A 20,134-nucleotide genomic window follows, 5' to 3' on the forward strand; every position below is an offset into this window, starting at 1 on the left:
TCTTGAGCCATGCCTGCTCTACTTTTGTTTTGATTCAACTTGGAAATATAATTTCTCAGTAAAGACCTTAAAATTAGCAGTATGTTATTATTTAAGGGTCAAATTGGGCTGTGATGAAATCCACAGAACTCAGAAAATCAACAAATCATCCATACGGAGTTGATTCCACGAGGGAAGGACTCTATGGTAATCGAATTTCAGAGAGAGAGAGGCTCTTGAGATAGTACACAGCCTTTATTTTATAGGTATAGAAAGAGTGGGTTAGCATTGAATGTGCACTTATTTGACAGATGTTCTTCCGGTTGTATTATGTATGGTACCTCATTTCGTGCTTACAGTAAATCAAATGAAAAAACTGAACATTCATAAAGGCAAGTGCTTTACCTATGGTCAATCACGTTGTCTAGTGAAGCTAAATCAGGGCCTCAATGTATTTTCTCTGCCTTCTCCTATACTGTTCTTTCCACTACTGAGCACTGCCAGTGGCATTCTTTCTTGAATGGAAACCCGATCGAGGTCATGGGTGTTTTTAAAAAAGGAGTTTAGATCAAGAAAAAATCTTAAAACAGTGAAGTTTCTTCTATAGGAAAAGGTTTTCAGAGAAAAGGAGGGGGAAGGCTTCCCTGGTGGCGCAGCGGTTGACAGTCCGCCTGCCGATGCAGGGGACACGGGTTCATGCCCCGGTCCGGGAGGATCCCACATGCCGCGGAGCGGCTGGGCCCGTGAGCCGCGGCCGCTGAGCCTGCACGTCCGGAGCCTGTGCTCCGCAGCGGGAGAGGCCACAACAGTGAGAGGCCCGCGTACCGCAAAAAAAAAAAAAAAAAAAAAAAAGGCGGGGGGGAAATACATCCAGGTATTAAATAAGAATATAATAACAAAAATTAACCTTTCAATGGGAAGTGGTTCATGATTATTTGTTCTGTGTTCCCTCCTATAGTTTTTGCCCCAAAGAGTCACTTGCGGTTCACAGGCTGAGGACAGCCTGTGGTCGATGCATCAGAAGAGAAATGGGAGGAAAGAGGGCAGGATTCAGAGTCCAAGACTTGGGTCGATGCCAATTCTTTCTCTTACTGAGATTGAAGTATTTGACAGGTTTTTAAATTTCCCTTGTAATTTGGTTTTCTTCTCTCTAAAATAAGGACCTATCTTACAGGGCTGTGGTGAAGATCAAATGAAATAATGTAGATTTTTTTTTTCATAAATTTATTTATTTTTGGCTGCGTTGGGTCTTCGTTGCTGCACGCGGGCTTTCTCTAGTTGCGGTGAGCGGGGGCTATTCTTCATTGCGGTGCGCGGGCTTCTCATTGCAGTGGCTTCTCTTGTTGTGGAGCACGGGCTCTAGGCACGCGGGTTTCAGTAGTTGTGGCTCATGGGCTCTAGAGCGCAGGCTCAGTAGTTGTGGCACAGGGGCTTATTTGCTCCGTGGCATGTGGGCTCTTCCCAGACCAGGGCTCGAACCCGTGTTCCCTTCATTGACAGGCGGATTCTTAACCACTGAGCCACCAGGGAAGACCCTGTAGATGTTTTTTTAAAAGGCCATGCATTGGTGGTTCTTTACCCTAACAGACCAAATGTCCTCTTTTTATAATAGTTTGTAAAGCATCTTAACTATCTCAAAATGAAGTTTGTAGATGCTATATCTTATCTACAAAGATACCTTTTTAAATAATCAAAATCATGCCTGTCACATAGAAGAGAAATAGGGGAAAAAATTTGTAATAAACAATACAATATATATCCATAATTCTTCCACAATTCTACCACCCAAATGACTCAGAAATTCAAAAACATTTTGTGACTCGTTTGACAGCAAACCCTGACATAAACACACGTGAAACTGATGTGGTCTTTATTTTTCCCAGTTAATGTGAATAGCCAGAAGCTTTTTCTGCAGAAAAATTAATGTGTTTGATTATAGGTGCTCTCCTGGTTTTCACTAATAAGGTTACACAATATGCACAAGACATGCACCAGATTATCTGTGAAAACTATATAGAATTCTAAAGTGCATCTAGCCCCAAGAGTTTTAGAAAAGGAATGTGATCTATTGTTTTTAGCCTTCAAACCTTTTTAATATCTACGCGGTAAGTACTAGTCTTATTCCCACTTTACATATAAGGAAAATGAGACACAGAGAGGTTAAGTAACTGGCCCAAATTCACACAGCTAGTGTGTGGTAAGGAAGGATGGTAAGAGAATGCAGGCAGTATGTAGCCACCATGCTTTTGCCACTGCATTATACTGTATTTCAATAGGTACATGCTCAAGAATGATTGCTCTGAAAGCCACAAAGAAGTAGTCAGATGCCTGCACCTCTACCTGGAAGACTTATACATTCTCACATTGTAGGGGTGACTTAAATAAGAAGCTATTGGTGTGATATGATTCTCTGAAATGGCGAAATAGGCAGTAAATTTCTTAGCAAAACAAAATACATTTTTTTGATTTACATGTTAATTGCATGCCTAAAATTCAGTATATAGTAAATAATTTAAAATGATATATAAAACAGAGTTAGGCACGTAACATAAATGATTTTAAATAAGTTTAACATCTGTTGGACAAGTATCTGTTGGACATCAAGCATTAGGTGGGATGCAGGACAATTCTTCATTGTGCCGTAGCTGTCTTGCCCACCCTTGGCCCTGCCCATCTAAGGCCAGAAGTCCTCCAATACTTGCCAATAAAATGAACCCAGAAATTGCCGAAAGATCCCTCATTGGTAGATACTTCCCAGTTTAGAACCACAGCTGTAAGCCATAAGCCATTTTATAAGTACCAGTTACGGTTATAGTACTAATATCAATCAAACCATTCTTTCATTACAACTTTGAAGACTGGGTCAACTAAAATCTGCTAGTAGGACATTCAGACTTTCAATTCCATCATACTACAAAGAAAAACGCAAACAAATTTTGACCGCATAGATTTTATTGTCTGCTATCTTTGCTATTTTTAAAGTTTTATATTTGATATTTGTTTTGTTTTCTAAAAGATTCTGCCTTTCTGACAAAAGGCAGAATAAATAAAATAAATAAATAAATAAAATGCACCACACTTTAAGTCATGGGCAAGAAAGAAACGCCAAAGGAAAAAATTATATCATTATTTTAGGTAGTCTACTTGTCTACATATGTATGGAAAAGGATGAAGAAAGGAACGAAGCAGAGAAGGAAGGAAGACATCCAAGAACACGAACAAGGTATTCTTTTGCTTGTTTTATCTATGAGCTCTCTGAGCATCACTTCCCTTCTTTTTACTTCTGGAAATCAAACTCATCCTAAAGACTACTCGAATGCCACCTCTTCATGAAGTCTTCTTCAGTCTGATGTCCACGCCCATCAGAATTGTTCATTCTCTGGTCTTTGTGCTTCCAGGGTACTTTTTCAGTACATACAGCGTAAATAAAATGTATCACATTGAATATCTATCATAGTTCTTTGTTGACACTGCTCTCTTATCTCTTGCATTGTAAATGTCTTGAATTTAAAACTTTCTTATTCATTTCTTTATCTATCTCATGACACCTTCCAATGGAAACATAGAGAAGAAAGGGTGAAGTGTCTGTTTCTGTGTGTATGTTGGGGTGGGGCGGGGGATCTTTCTGACTGAGATAGAAGAGAGGGGGCCAACTACCTAACTTCCTTAAGTTAAGGGGAAACTACAAAGGATTTATTTTTCATTGCTCTGGTCAATAAACGTTTGGCAAATAAATAAATACGTAAATTGAAATTGAGTTATTCTTAAGGGATTATACCACCAACATAATGTATGTTTAAAAATACACACAGGAGCACCTAAGGTTTCTGTGCCACAGTGACTTTCTGAGGGTTTAACTAAGATAAGCTTTCACCTTATCAGTGTAAATGAAGTAGGAGAGTCAGAGAACATGGCAGAGGCCTTGGGACTAGGTCTGCCTCTTCTTTTGCTAATCTCATTCACTACGACTTGAATTTAGACAAACCAAGAAACCCTGTGTCTAAATTAATCTGAGGGCCGCTTGCAAAGAGATGTTGCCTTCCTATCCACCTAACACCTAGTTAATGCCCAGGCTATATTCGAGATACTTTTCATGGCATGACATGCTTTACGCATCAGGAATTAAACCCTTACCAAAGCCATTGAACATACAGGCTGTTTTCTTAGAGCAAGTTCAAATTTGCAAAGCCCTGACGTGGAAAACATGACGGTGGATTATATCCAGTGTTTGTTTTGAAGGTCAGCACGAGTTTCTCTGTAGCACACTCTGCAGGGCAGGCATGCAGGGGCTGGATCCGTAGTAGCCACAGCTGACCGGAGGATGGGCTGCACGGGTGCAGCTGGTTCCTAGCAGCTCTAGAATGAACCTCGTTTCTTAAGTTACTCTAAATGTTTTAGGTTGGTGTTATTTGTTTCAGGAGTTGAATATCAACAACAATGTTTGAAATGACAAATAATTGCTATGGAAGGACCATGTGTTGCCTAAAATTTAACCAAACATTGTATCACAGAAAAGCCTTCTGGGCCATATGGTCCTACCCACCTCCTGAAGGACATTTGTAGTTCTCTCTTTCCTATAAACAGTTTAAAGTAACCATGATAAACATTCTGGTGAAAAGCTAAACTTGCATTTGCTCCTCTCCTGTTGATTATTTGCGATAATAAGAAAATGTTTATGCACACAGAGGCGAAGTTTACGTGGGCAGCCCTAATGCATATACTCCCTTATGCGGTGATTTACTGCTCGTTTATATTGAGAATGAGAAATGATGAACACAATTTTCTGTACTGACACAACATTTCAATAGCTCCTGTGTACTAAGCTCTTAGACTTAGTTCATAATAAGACATTAATTCCAAACAGAACATATTAAGGAGAACGACATATGTCACCTCAGTTATTTTTTTTTTCCTTCCATGGTTGACCACAATATTTTTTCCAAGGGGAAAAAAAATACCATGAAAATTTTCTTTCCAGAAGCATTCTGAATTTTCAAGGAAAGACCTAGAACCTCAAGAAATTCTTCAAAGTCCTGGCAATGTTTAACTGAGCTATAGGTACTGAATCTGGGTCTTAATACCTGAAAAACAGTCCACACACACAATAGCATAATTTTCTTAGAACTTTCTGGAAGGTTCTACTTAATAAGAGTAGACACCAATGGGGAGCGGCATTCCCAAACTGGATATTCTGTGCAGGTTCTACCTACTCTCTTCATTGTTACTAGCTATGCAGATACTGTCTATTTGGGGTAAATGTCTATGTGGGATAAATTAAAGGGAAAGTAGTAGGAATTAACTAAAAGAGATTTCAATATTGTATCAGAGAAAACACTATTATTTCTCTTCTTAAATGGTTCAAAAAGCATCAAAAGAATACCGGAAATGGGGCAAACATACTGTATACTCTTGGACTCACAGTAGCCTTTTACATATTGGAATATCATCATCTATATTTCTGTTCTTCCATCAGATCTTTTGAAACAGGTAATGGTTCATCGTTGCCAGGAGACTGAACTCAAAACTTCTCAGGGTGACATATAAAGATTTCTATAATAAAGCCCCAATCTGTCTTTCTAGGATTAGCTATTCCTACTTCCTCTAGCCTCCAACCTGTGCCCCCGGGACTCTAGTACCTGTCCTATTTATTATCCCTCGGATAAGTCATACCCTTCCATGCCTTGTACCTTTACCTATACTGTCTTCTCGTCTTAGAATGCCCTTCTCCCTTTTCTATATCAAGAAATACTATTTCTCAAAGTCCAACTCAAGTATCACCTCTTCTGTGAAGCCTTCTCCATCTCAAAGTCCCAAGCATCCCGTCTTCAGTTTACATCACGATGTGCTACATTTCCATTGTAGCATCAAGCATAGCCCATTTTTGATTGACAGTCCGTTCCATATGTGTCTTCCCTCCAGCGAGATTCAGAGCTCATTTAAGGCAAACACTGTCTTGTTATCACTGTGATAGGTGCTCAGTTAAATGTATATTTTCAGAATTCTCTTGACCAGAAAGAAGTCTGTTTGATAGGTGAACATCCAAACTTTAAATTCCCCCAATAAGCAAATGAAACAGAACAAGACACAAAACACAAGATTAAATTAGAATTTAAGGATATAAAAACTATTTCCCAATGACCCTGATCCAGAGTTAAAAGTTCAACCAAATAAACCTTAAGAGTCACTGAGGGTCAAGAAGCAAAGAGTTGCTATAAACAACTCAAACTATTTAATCTCTGTCTTAATGGAGCCAGAACCGCAGTCCTCCCAAATTTCCTAGTTCAGTTGCCAGAGACATGAAATTTCGTTTGAGGCACAAAGAACCACTGGATAGAACATGAGTGTGCTAAAGGTAACTATCGAAGAGAGAAGGAAGAATCTATTCCCCCAGAAAAAAGAGACCTCTCCCTGCTCCTGTGCTGGGAAGGAGGGCTCTGCATCTGGGTTTCCATTCCCTTCTCACTGCCCTTCTGCCAGAAAGCAACAGCTGGGGGCAGTTCAGGTTTCTGGGTAGAAATGAGTTGAGCCCATAACATGGTTTCTGGGGCAGGAGAGAGGATAGCAAGCTGGGCATAAAAATGGCGTAACCAAGCAAGGAACCAGATGGCCCTGGTGGTGAGATCTAAGGGCGAATTAGACAAGAGATTTCTGCAGCAAGTCAAACAGGAGTTCAAATGGACATCTTCCATGTCATTCCCTCAAGCTTCCACTTTGGGGACATTTGAGAAAATTATAATTACTATAATATCAAGATATGGAATGGTACTAAAACATGTCATGGTTTGAAAGGTCAAAAGAGATCTGTGCATTCCATTATGTTTTTTTTTAAAAAAATCTGCTATTTTTGTTAAAAAGGAGTTGAGGGCAACCCCGAGATGTAAGGTTTCCCAATTTTTCTCCAAATGGTTCTGGGAGACCTCCTACCTTCTTCACTCACCAACCAACTCCTCTTTACTTCAGAAAGTGCACAGGTACCCAGATAAGTGACTAAACCACTGCAACCTGCTATCACCCCATTTCTTTCCTGAAGTGCCCCTCCCTTTCCTGACACACAGCCTGAGACAAAGATCTAAGACACTATGCTTTCTCATTTGATCTTCATTGAATGCTGTGTTTATTTACATCATACTTTATCAACCTTAACTCACAAGGTTGTGGTGAGAGTTGAAGGAGACGAAATACATAAAATAAGTGGTGTCCACCCCACATTAGGTGCTCAACAAAATTATTCTATTTCTGCTTAGGCCCCCCGAAAGCCTAAATGGTCTATCTTTGCTCTTAGTCACATACCCAACATGTTGCCAGATTTCTTTTAGACATTATCCTATATAAAATTCAATCATAGCTCAGTTACTTTGGCTCAAATGATCCCTTCTTGTGCCAGCCCAATTCCCATCCCAGAACTTTACGTGCCAGCCATCTTGAACTGCCTGCCCTTCCGAATACACGGTGCTCTGGCGTGACCACACACTGCGGCACTGGTGGTTTCTTCCCAGAACTATTAGCTCCCCCTTCTGTTTTTACGTGGCACATTCCTCCTGAAGATTTAATGAAATATTCTTACTCAGTGATACCACTGTATCCAAATATATATTGCCACATATATTTCCACTCTTTGCTTTTATATCCCGTCTGTCAGACTGTGAATTCCAGCACATCTTTGTTGGTACACTGCCTGGTGTATAACAGGTGCTTAATGAATAAATGAATGAGGGAATTTTCCTATGATCTGGGCCAACAAAGTTACACTGTCTATGATTACACTGCTTTTTTTCAGTCTTATGCTTTTTATTTTACTTATTTTTTAAAATTTAGTTTATTGAAGTATAGTTGATTTGCAATGTTGTTAATTTTTGCTGTACAGCAAAGTGATTCAGATATACATATACATATATCCTTTTTCATCATGGTTTATCACAGGATATTCAATATAGTGTCCTGTGCTATGCAGTAGGACCTTGTTGTTTATGTATTCTATATATAATAGTTTGCATCTGCTATATGATTATATTGTTTTTAACATCTTTAAAAAATGCCCCACACCTAAAGAAAGATAAGTGTCAGCAATTTTGGAATTAAGTTCTGTTGTTCTTTTTTTTTTTTTTTTTTTATGGCTAGAGACACAACCAAGTCCTTACTGAGCTCTTGGCATTTTCGTTTTATCAGCAACTAAGTGCACTTTGAACAATTTTAATTTTAAAACCACTTTCCTTAATACTCTTCTTTCAATTTGTTATTTAGAGACCCACCTCTCAATCCCACTTACATCCTTCGAAAATACCATACACACACACACACACACACACACACACACACACACACACACACACACACACACTCTTCTGAAGATTCTCCCACAATAATTCAATGTGCTGATGACCTTCAAGGTGAAAGCAGAGTAAACAATGAGCACTGTTGGGGAAAACACGTTCTGTTGTCAGCTTAACTTGGGTGGGGGGAATGAGGCGCTGCGTGGCAGAAGAAATCTCTGGGGAGGGCTGGAGGTACGGAGAGCATCTACCGTAAAAGCTATAACACCGCCACCCCCCATCACTTGTTTACAAAGAAAAAGAAAATAGCTAATTGACGTAGGATGTGGGTGAGCTTGGTTTTCGTCTCCATCTGTTTTGCCTCATCTTGCGGTTGCCTTAGGAGCACATCAGAGCCAACCATTTCCAGTGCTTTAGGGGGTAAAAAGAAATAAAATCAAATAACTCAGAGACTCTGGATCCTCCTCTCAGACTCAGGCCAGCTAAAAGAGCAATTCCAATCCCCTGAAGCTACTATTACGTAAAAATTATGAAAGTGTCGAATTCAAGATCTTGAGAGATTACGCTAATTTAAGCCTTGGATATTTTATTCCTAGTGATTAAATAAATAACCTGGTTAGAAGTCCTCTTGAAAGCAAAATCTCAAGCGAGTAGCATCAAACATTAATCAATGGCAAAAGAAATCTAGAGTAGGAAAATTTCAAATTCTCTTCGTGGCTTATGTGTTTGATGTTTTTTTGTCCAGGTGTGTACATCAACATCAATTGCTGAGAAAAATAAATTTATTTTCCTAGCTTAGACCCATGTAATATTGCATGACTAAATGTAGGAATGATTTAACAGTTGCTTCTGTGGTGTTAAACAAAATCATTTTGTTTTTTCATTCTAAAATATGGTAGAGACTCAAAGTGAAGAGAACATAACTAAGCTCTGAAAAGCCTGCCTCCTATCATCTGATTAAATATCTAAATTTTAAAATAATGTTCTACTGAAGTTAATAATCACCCATAAAAATTTCAACCTCTGAGATTTACATTTTGGAAAAAGTCTTCATAAAGATTTACAGTAAGAAAGACATCCTTTCTTTTCTCATGCAATCCATTGTAAACCAACTGTCACCTTAAACTTTAGTTTCTCAGTTTCAGCAAAAATTGGAACTGACTGAGAGAATATGTGAGTCAAGCATAAGATGGATGTATCTCTTGGTATTCTTGTACATTGATATCCCAACATCATCTAGTTTCCTCTTTATACAACAAAGTATGATGGAAATGTTTCCCCACAGTGATTAGCACTGTTGTGATTTCATGCCTGCAGAAGGCGTGTGTCAGAGGATTTGATCAGACCATTTCCAACAAAAGGCCAAGAGTGCCTCATTTTTCTGGCAGCTGTAATTTCCTAGGGCCTTTTGGACTTTGGTGTTCCCATCATGAAGGATATAGATGAAACAATATTATTCAGTAGGTATTTTTAGTTTACTGAGAACTAAGCGTCCTTGGGCGTGAGTTAAGAGAAACTCTTTCCAAATGTTGCCCTGTGGCTTATTACAGTATACAACTTAAGTTCATCTTGCCCGATTGTCCCTCTCAACCCACACCTGGTCAGGGTGGAGAAGTTGGTCATACAAACGAGAAGGCTCCCAAGACTTTTATTCATTTCTTTCCTCAAGTACTTTAATAAACCAAGAAGAGATACTATGAAATAGTCAAGAGGACAAGCTCAAAGTTTCCATTTTCATTGACGCTGCCAACATTGGCTTCTCTTTTGCCAACAAGAACAGTCTTACTATAAACTCCGATCCTATCCAGATAATGCCCCTTCCTAGTCTATTCAAAGGAAACTTGACACTCAGCCACTTTTAAAGGCACATCCTACACACATCAGAAAAAGACAGAATAAGTCCTTCTGATACAAGGGTGAGAGTGAACAAACTATTATTTCAAATCTGATTCTGTGCATGGCAATTCCAATTTAAAAGTTTTGCCTGAACATTCTATGACATAAATCACAGTAAGATCCTATCTGACCCATCTCCTAAAGAAATGGAAATAAAAACAAAAATAAACAAATGGGACCTAATGAAACTTAAAAGCTTTTGCATAGCAAAGGAAACCATAAACAAGACAAAAAGACAACCCTCAGAATGGGAGAAAATATTTGCAAATGAAGCGACTGACAAAGGATTAATCTCCAAAATATACAAGCAGCTCATGCAGCTCAATATCACAAAAACGAACAACCCAGTCCAAAAATGGGCAGAAGACCTAAATAGACATTTCTCCCAAGAAGATATACAGATGGCCAACAAACACATGAAAGGATGCTCAACATCACTAAAATTTAGAGAAATGCAAATCAAAACTACAATGAGCTATCACTTCACACCAGTCAGAATGGCCATCATCAAAAAATCTACAAACAGTAAATGGTGGAGAGGGTGTGGAGAAAAGGGAATCCTCTTGCACTGTTGGTGGGAATGTAAATTGATACAGCCACTATGGAGAACAGTATGGAGGTTCCTTAAAAAACTAAAGATAGAAGTACCATACGACCCAGCAATCCCACTACTGGTCATATACCCTGAGAAAACCATAATTCAAAAAGAGTCACGTACCACAATGTTCACTGCAGCTCTATTTATAATAGCCAGGACATGGAAGCAACCTAAGCGTCCATCGACAGATGAATGGATAAAGAAGATGTGGCACATATATACAATGCAATATTACTCAGCCATAAAAAGAAACGAAATTGAGTTATTTGTAGTGAGGTGGATGGACCTACAGACTGTCATACAGAGTGAAGTAAGTCAGAAAGAAAAAAACAAATACCGTATGCTAATACATATATATGGAATCTAGAAAAAAAAAATGGTTCTGAAGAACCTAGGGGCAGGACAGGAATAAAGACGCAGACGTACAGAATGGACTTGAGGACACAGGGAGGGGGAAGGGTAAGCTGGGACGAAGTGAGAGAGTGGCATGGACATATATACACTACCAAATGTAAAACAGATAGCTAGTGGGAAGCAACTGCATAGCACAGGGAGATCAGCTTGGTGCTTTGTGTCCACCTAGAGGAGTGGGATACGGAGGGTAGGAGGGAGACACAAAACAGAGGGGATATGGGGATATATGCATACGTATAGCTGAATCACTTTGCTATAAGGCAGAAACTAACACACCACTGTAAAGCAGTTATACTCCAATAAAGATGTTAAAAAATAAAAATAAAATAAAATAAATGTTTTGCCTGACAGTAACAGTTCTGTATATGTACCATGATCTCAATAAATATCTGGTAATACGGAAAGAAAGAAACAGAAGTTTAGTTCAGAATTCAACAAATTAGTCTGTTTATTTGAGATCTGGTTTCCTTTCAAGTCCCTATTCCGGGGATATGGAAATAAAAGAATAACACATTTGCCCAAACTGGATTTTATTTTATTTTTAATTGAAATATAGTTAATTTACAATATTAAATTAGTTTCAGGTGTACAGCATAGTGATTCACGATTTTTACAGATTATACTCCATTAAGAGGAACTAATAATAATAATAATAACATATTTGCCTTTTTAGCCATAGAAAGGGGTACGTCCAGGACCAAAGCAGTCTTCTTGGAGAGTAGATTCACCTGAGCCATTCCTCGTCTCTAACAAAGCCTAGTCTCTGCGGAGCCCAGTGATTCTCAAGTGCGCGGAGCCAAATTTAAAGCAATTAGGGAGATTGGTTCAAGATGGCGGAGTAGAAGGACGTGCTCTCACTCCCTCTTGCAAGAGCACCAGAATCATAACTAACTGGTGAACAATCATTGACAGGAAGACACTGGAACTCACCAAAAAAATACCCCACATCCAAGGACAAAGGAGAAGGCGCAATGAGACGGTAGGAGGGGCGCAATCACAATAAAATCAAATCCCATAATTCCTGGGTGGGTGACTCACAGACTGGAGAACACTTATACCACAGAAGTCTACCCACTGGAGTGAAGGTTCTGAGCCCCACGTCAGGCTTCCCAACCTGGGGGTCCGGCGATAGGAGGAGGAATTCCTAGAGAATCAGACTTTGAAGACTAGCGGGATTTGACTGAAGGACTTTGACAGGACTGGGGGAAACAGAGACTCCACTCTTGGAGGGCACACACAAAGTAGTGTGTGCATCGGGACCCAGGGGAAGGAGCAGTGACCCCATAGGAGACTGAACCAGACCTACTTGCTAGTATTGGAGAGTCTCCTGCAGAGGTAGGGTGTGGCTATGGCTCACTGTGGGGACAAGGATACTGGCAGAAGTTCTGGGAAGTACTCCTTGGTGTGAGCCCTCCCAGAGTCCACCATAAGCCTCACCAAAGAGCTGGATAGGCTCCAACAGGGAGGGAACCCAGCCCCACCCATCAGCAGACAAGCAGATTAAAGTTTTACTGAGCTCAGGCCCACCAGAGCAACACCCAGCTCTACCCATCAGGAAGCTTGCACAAGCCTCTTAGATAGCCTCATCCACCAGAGGGCAGACAGCAGAAGCAAGAAGAACTACAATTCTGCAGCCTGTGGAAGGAAAATCACATTCACAGAAAGATAGACAAAATGAAAAGGCAGAGGACTTTGTACCAGATGAAGGAACAAGATAAAACCCCAGAAAAACAACTAAATGAAGTGGAGATAGGCAACCTTCCAGAAAAAGAATTCAGAATAATGATAGTCAAGATGATCTTCACTATCGGAAAAAGAATGGAGGCAAAAGGACCTCAGAAAAAGAATGGAGGCAAAGATAGAGAAGATGCAAGAAATGTTTAACAAAGACCTAGAAGTAAAGAACAAACACCCAGAAGAATTAAAGAACAAACAAACAGAGATGAACAATACAATAACTGAAATGAAAAATACTAGAAGGAATCAATAGCAGAATAACTGAGGCAGAAGAACAGATAAGTGATCTGGAAGACAGAATGGTGGAATTCACTGCCGTGGAACAGAATAAAGAAAAAGGAATGAAAAGAAATGAAGACAGCCTAAGAGACCCCTGGGACAACATTAAATGCAACAAAATTCACATTATAGGGGTCCCAGAAGGAGAAGACAGAGAGAAAGGACCCGAGAAAATATTTGAAGAGATTATAGTCGAAAACTTCCCTAACATCGGAAAGGAAATAGCCACCCAAGTCCAGGAAGCACAGAGAGTCCCAGGCAGGATAAACCCAAGGAGAAACACGCCGAGACACATAGTAATCAAATTGGCAAAAATTAAAGACAAAGAAAAATTATTGAAAGCAACAAGGGAAAAACAACAAATAACACACAAGGGAACTCCCATAAGGTTAGCAGCTGATTGTTCAGCAGAAACTCTACAAGCCAGAAGGGAGTGGCGCGATATATTTAAAGTGATGAAAGGGAAGAACCTACAACCAAGATTACTCTACCTGGCAATGATTTCATTCAGATTCGACAGAGAAAGCAGAAGCTTTGCAGACAAGCAAAAGCTAAGAGAATTCAGCACCACCAAACCAGCTCTACAACAAATGCTAAAGGCACTTCTCCAACTGGGAAACACAAGAGAAGAAAAGGACCTACAAAAACAAACCCAAAACAATTAAGAAAATGGTAACAGGAACATACATATGGATAATTACCTTAAACGTGAATGGATTAAATGCTCCAACCAAAAGACACAGGCTTGCTGAATGGATACAAAAACAAGACCCATATATATGCTGTCTACAAGAGACCCACTTCAGGCCTAGGGGCACATACAGACTGAAAGTGAGGGGATGGAAAAAGATATTCCATACAAATGGAAATCAAAAGAAAGCTGGAGTAGCTATACTCATATCAGATAAAATAGACTTTAAAATAAAGAATGTTACAAGAGACAAGGAAGGACACTACTTAATGATCAAGGGATCAATCCAAGAAGAAGATATAACAATTAGAAATATATATGCACCCAACATAGGAGCACTTCAATACATAGGGCAACTGCTAACAGCTATAAAAGAGGAAATCGACAGTAACACAATAATAGTGGGGGACTTTAACACCTCACTTACACCAATGGACAGATCATCCAAAATGAAAATAAATAAGGAAACAGAAGCTTTAAATGACACAATAGACCAGATAGATTTAATTGATATTTATAGGACATTCCATCCAAAAACAGCAGATTACACTTTCTTCTCAAGTGCACACAGAACATTCTCCAGGATAGATCACATGTTGAGTCACAAATCAAGCATCAGTGAATTTAAGAAAATTGAAATCATATCAAGAATCTTTTGCAACCACAACACTGTGAGATTAAAAATGAATTACAGGGAAAAAAACTAAAAAACACATACAAATGGAGGCTAAACAATACGTTACTAAATAACCAAGAGATCACTGAAGAAATCAAAGAGGAAATCAAAAAATACCTAAAGACAAATGACAACGAAAACACGAAGATCCAAAACCTATGGGATGCAACAAAAGTAGTTCTAAGAGGGAAGTTTGTAGCAATACAAGCCTACCTCAAGAAAGAAGAAAAATCTCAAATAAACAATCTAAACTTACACCTAAAGGAACTAGAGAAAGAAGAACAGACAAAACCCAGAGTTAGCAGAAGGAAAGAAATCATAAAGATCAGAGTAGAAATAAATGAAATAGAAACAAAGAAAACAATAACAAAGGTCAATAAAACTAAAAGGTGGTTCTTTCAGAAGATAAACCTTTAGCCAGACTCATCAAGAAAAAGAGGGAGAGGACTCAAATCAATAAAATTAGAAATGAAAAAGGAGAAGTTACAACAGACACCGCAGAAATACAAAGCATCATAAGAGACTACTATAAGCAACTTTATGTCAATAAAATGGACAACCTGGAAGAAATGGACAAATTCTTAGAAAGGTATAAACTTCCAAGTCTGAACCAGGAAGAAACAGAAAATATGAACAGACCAATCACAAGTAATGAAATTGAAACTGTGATTAAAAATCTTCCAAGAAACAGAAGTCCAAGACCAGATGACTTCACAGGTGAATTCTATCAAACATTTAGAGAAGAGCTAACACCCATCCTTCTCAAACTCTTCCAAAAAAGTGCAGAGGAAGGAACACTCCCAAACTCATTCTATGAGGCTACCATCATGCTGACACCAAAACCAGACAAAGATACTACAAGAAAAGAAAATTACAGACCAATATGAATGAATACAGATGCAATATGTATGAATACAGATGCAAAAATCCTCAACAAAATACCAGCAAACAAAATCCAACAATACATTAAAAGGATCAAACACCATGATCAAGCGGGATTTATCCCAGGGATGCAAGGATTCTTCAATATACACAAATCAATCAATGTGATACACCATACTAACAAACTGAAGAATAAAAACCATATGATCATCTCAATAGATACAGAAAAAGCTTTTGACAAAATTCAACACCAATTTATGATAAAAACTCTCCAGAAAGTAGGCATAGAGGGAACCTACATCAACATAATAGAGGCCATATATGACAAACCCAAAGCAAACATCATTCTCAGTGGTGAAAAACTGAAAGGATTTCCTCTAAGATCAGGAACAAGAAAAGGATGTCCACTCTCGCCACTATTATTCAACATAGTTTTGGAAGTTTTAGCCACAGCAATCAGAGAAGAAAAAGAAATAAAAGGAATCCAAATTGGAAAAGAAGTTAAAATTGTCACTGTTTGCAGATGACATGATACTATACATAGAGAATCCTAAAGATGCCACCAGAAAACTACTAGAGCTAATCAATGAATTTGGTAAAGTTGCAGGATACAAAATTAATGCACAGAAATCTCTTGCATTCCTATACACTAACAATGAAAGATCAGAAAGAGAAATTAAGGAAACAATCCCATTCACAATTGCAACAAAAGGAATAAAATACCTAGGAATAAACCTACCTAAGGAGGTAAAAACCTGTACTCAGAAAACTATAAGACACTGATGAAAGAAATCAAAGATAACACAAACAGATGGAGAGATACACCATGTTCTTGGATTGGAAGAATCAATATTGTGAAAACTACTACACTACCCAAAGCAATCTATGGATTCAATGCAATCCCTATCAAATTACCAGTGCCATTTTTTACAGAACCAGAACAAAAAAATCTTAAAATTTTTATAGAGACACAAAAGACCCCCAATAGCCAAAGCAATCTTGAAGGGAAAAAATGGAGGAGGAGGAACAAACTCCCTGACTTCAGACTATACTACAAAGCTACAGTAATCAAGACAATATGGTACTGGCACAAAAACAGAAATATAGATCAATGGAACAGGATAGAAAGCCCAGAGATAAACCCACACACCTATGGTCAACTAATCTATGACAAAGGAGGCAAGGATATACAATGGAGAAAAGACAGCCTCTTCAATAAGTGGTGCTGGGAAACTGGACAGCTACATGTAAAAGAATGAAATTAGAACACTCCCTAACACAAAAATAAACTCAAAATGGATTAGAGACCTACATGTAAGACCAGAAAGTATAAAACTCTTAGAGGAAAACATAGGAAGAACACTCTTTGACATAAATCATAGCAAGATCTTTTTTGATCCACCTCCTAGAGTAATGGAAATAAAAACAAAAATAAACAAATGGGACCTAATGAAACTTAAAAGCTTTTGCAAAGCAAAGGAAACTACAAACAAGAAAAAAAGACAACCCTCTGAATGGGAGAAAATATTTGCAAATGAATCAACGAACAAAGGATTAATCTCCAAAATATATAAACAGCTCATGCAGCTCAATATTAAAAAAACAAACAACCCAATCAAAAACTGGTTGGAAGACCTAAATAGACATTTCTCCAGAAAAGACATACAGATGGCCAAGAAGCACATGAAAAGCTGCTCAACATCACTAATTATTAGAGAAATGCAAATCAAAACTACAATGAGGTATCACCTCACACCATTCAGAATGGGCATCATCAGAAAATCTACAAAGAACAAATGCTAGAGAGGGTGTGGAGAAAAGGGAACCCTCCTGCACTGTTGGTGGGAATGTAAATTGATACAGCCACTATGGAGAACAGTATGGAGGTTCCTTAACTAACTAAAAATAGAACTACCATATGACACAGCAGTCCTGCTACTGGGCATATACCCAGAGAAAACCATAATTCAAAAAGACACATGCACACCAATGTTCATTGCAGCATTATTTACAACAGGCAGGTCATGGAAGCAACCTAAATGCCCATGGACAAACAAATGGATAAAGAAGATGTGGTACATATGTACAATGGAATATTACTTGGCCATAAAAAGGAATGAAATTGGGACATTTGTAGTGAGGTGGATGGATCTAGAGACTGTCATACAGAGTGAAGTAAGTCAGAAAGAGAAAAACAAATATTGTATATTAATGAATATATGTGGAACGTAGAAAAACAGTACAGATGAGCCGGTTTGCAGGGCAGAAATTGAGACACAGATGTAGAGAACAAACGTATGGACACCAAGGGGGAAAGTGGCAGGGGTGGTGGTGGTGGTGTGATGAATTGGGAGATTGGGATTGACATACATACACTAATATGTATTAAAACAGATAAGTAATAAGAACCTGCTGTATAAAAAATAAATAAAATAAAATTCAAAAAAGAATAAAATAAAGCATTTAGGAATCCATACGAAACACCCTCAATTTTGATGAATTCTGAGATGGTTTGTGACAGTCAACTAGGATTTCTCTAATTGATCTCAATAGATACTAATCCTGGACTTCATGGGAAGAAAAGAAAAACGAATCTAGGCCATTCTAACCAAAATAAATGCATTAATGCAAAGCGAGGAGAGAAATTAGAAATCAATTGGGCAATGTCATTGTTGCCCATCATTTGGGGTTACGTTCATTTTCAATCAGGGCTAATATTTAGGCCTTCAATTGCACATTTGAAGCACACATGTCACCCAGAAGGTGAAGCAAACAGAGTGAGGTTGTAGAGAAGGGCCAATCAGGTGGTTCAGTAATCCTCAGAAACAAAGAGATGGACAAGCACACTGTTGGGGAGATTCCTTAGTAGACAGGGCACATGAACAGATGGCCTCTTTGTTGGCTATTCCTATGTGGCCGTCAGGTGATGATCCAACTTGTTACTGCCTTGCAAGAAACAGCCAGGGGTGGCTACTTCTTCTCTTTGAATCACCCACTATTATAACCGCAGCAGCTAGGAAGTGCTTCTTTGTTTGGTCTTGCTCCAGAAATCAACTGTAGACATTTAAAGCTTCCAGGAACCTTTGAGGTGAGTTAGTCCCACCTCTTACTTTCGAGGCGAAGTGGACAAGGCCCAGAGGGGCAGAATGACTTTCTAAAAGTGGCCTCATCTGTTAGATATGCGCTTTTTAATCACCGGATTTGCACTAGTCAATAGTATCTCTTCTACTTTTGACAAAATTGTCAGACTTCCAAAAAAATATGATGCTCCTTATCATGGCGTTGGGGAACAGACCGATGAAAGTACATGGGATTACGCAAATATGGGTTCACCCTTTGGAAAACGCTTGAATTAGGTCAATCCATTAACAAGTCAACTGGTTTAATGACTTGGCTGATGTTGCGTTGGCTGTTTTACAAAGTAGAAAAATAGAAGATGAAGATGTGTTTCATCTACTCAAAATACCGTGCAAGTAAAATTATTCATATGTGGAAAACATAAGGAAATTGTATTGTGTATCTAATTTAATCTCCAGGCAGTATGAAAGCATTTTGCCATTGATATGACTCCAAGACAGGCACACGCGGAGAGTCCACAATGTCAAAAATTACTAGGCTATTTTCTAGAGCCATACATTTTTTTTTCTTACTTTAAATTTAAGAAACTTCACAATGACGTGCATTCTGGAAAAGCATGACTTCCTAGCAAAGGCAGGACCAGGATTATGTAAGTGACAAAGAATCATATATACTCCTGTCTAGTAAAGTTTGGTAAATGATATGTAGATTGCTAGTAGCTATTGCGGGAAAAAAATGTACATCAGCCCACAACACAATCTAGAATCCTTACAAGGAATTTGTGTTCATGCAGAGAAATCCTGGTAAAAAATGGGAAACTTTGTAAAATCTGTCCTTGCGTTCTTTCTCCAGACATCAAACCATTGCTGTTTTGCTGTATTAGCTGCCACTTTTCCCAATTTCCCTCCTATTCAAGCTCCCAAGTCGATTTCTTTTTTTCTTTTTTTTTTTTTTTTTTTGCGGTACCGCGGGCCTCTCACTGTTGCGGCTTCTCCCATTGCGGAACACAGGCTCCGGATGCGCAGGCTCAGCGGCCATGGCTCACGGGCCCAGCTGCTCCGCGACATGTGGGATCTTCCCGGACCGGGGCACGAACCCGTGTCCCCTGCATCGGCAGGCGGACTCGCAACCACTGCGCCACCAGGGAAGCCCCCAAGTCGATTTCTTAACCAGGTCCACCTGGTGGCATCTTTGCACATGTAACAATCCACTTATTCCTCTCTCCCACTATTCCTTCACTTATCTTTCTTATCGTTTACCAAACTACCATCGTAGTTTGTCACTAGAGGAAGTACATCATCAACTTAACCACTTAGTGTGATGGGAGTAGATACGTGAATGGCCTGGGAAATGTTGAGCCATGGGTTTACGAAGAGGTGAAAGACAGAGAAAACCTTGACCATTTAGTGTAAAGACAGACGTATGCTTTCCTGCTTTCTGAGATGCATTTAACATATTCAACAATCCTCTACCAAGTATTATTATACTTAACTGAATATAAAAGCTCACTTTATTTCAACTTTGGAATCCACCACCTACCTTCAATAGACTAGTTCAAGTTTAGCTTGGCAACCCTCTGAAAAGACAGTAGGTTCAATAGAGCCTGTTTTCAATGGCATGTCCTCAATAAATCT

General features: G+C 38.9%; 1 protein-coding gene across 1 annotated transcript in view; it reads right to left on the reverse strand.

The window, feature by feature from the left end:
* Nucleotides 1–20,134, reverse strand: part of NRG1 (neuregulin 1) — a 1,030,155-nt gene that overhangs the window by 280,112 nt on the left and 729,909 nt on the right. The window lies entirely within an intron of this gene.

Source organism: Orcinus orca, chromosome 21 (assembly GCF_937001465.1).
Source record: "Orcinus orca chromosome 21, mOrcOrc1.1, whole genome shotgun sequence".
Taxonomy (NCBI): domain Eukaryota; kingdom Metazoa; phylum Chordata; class Mammalia; order Artiodactyla; family Delphinidae; genus Orcinus; species Orcinus orca.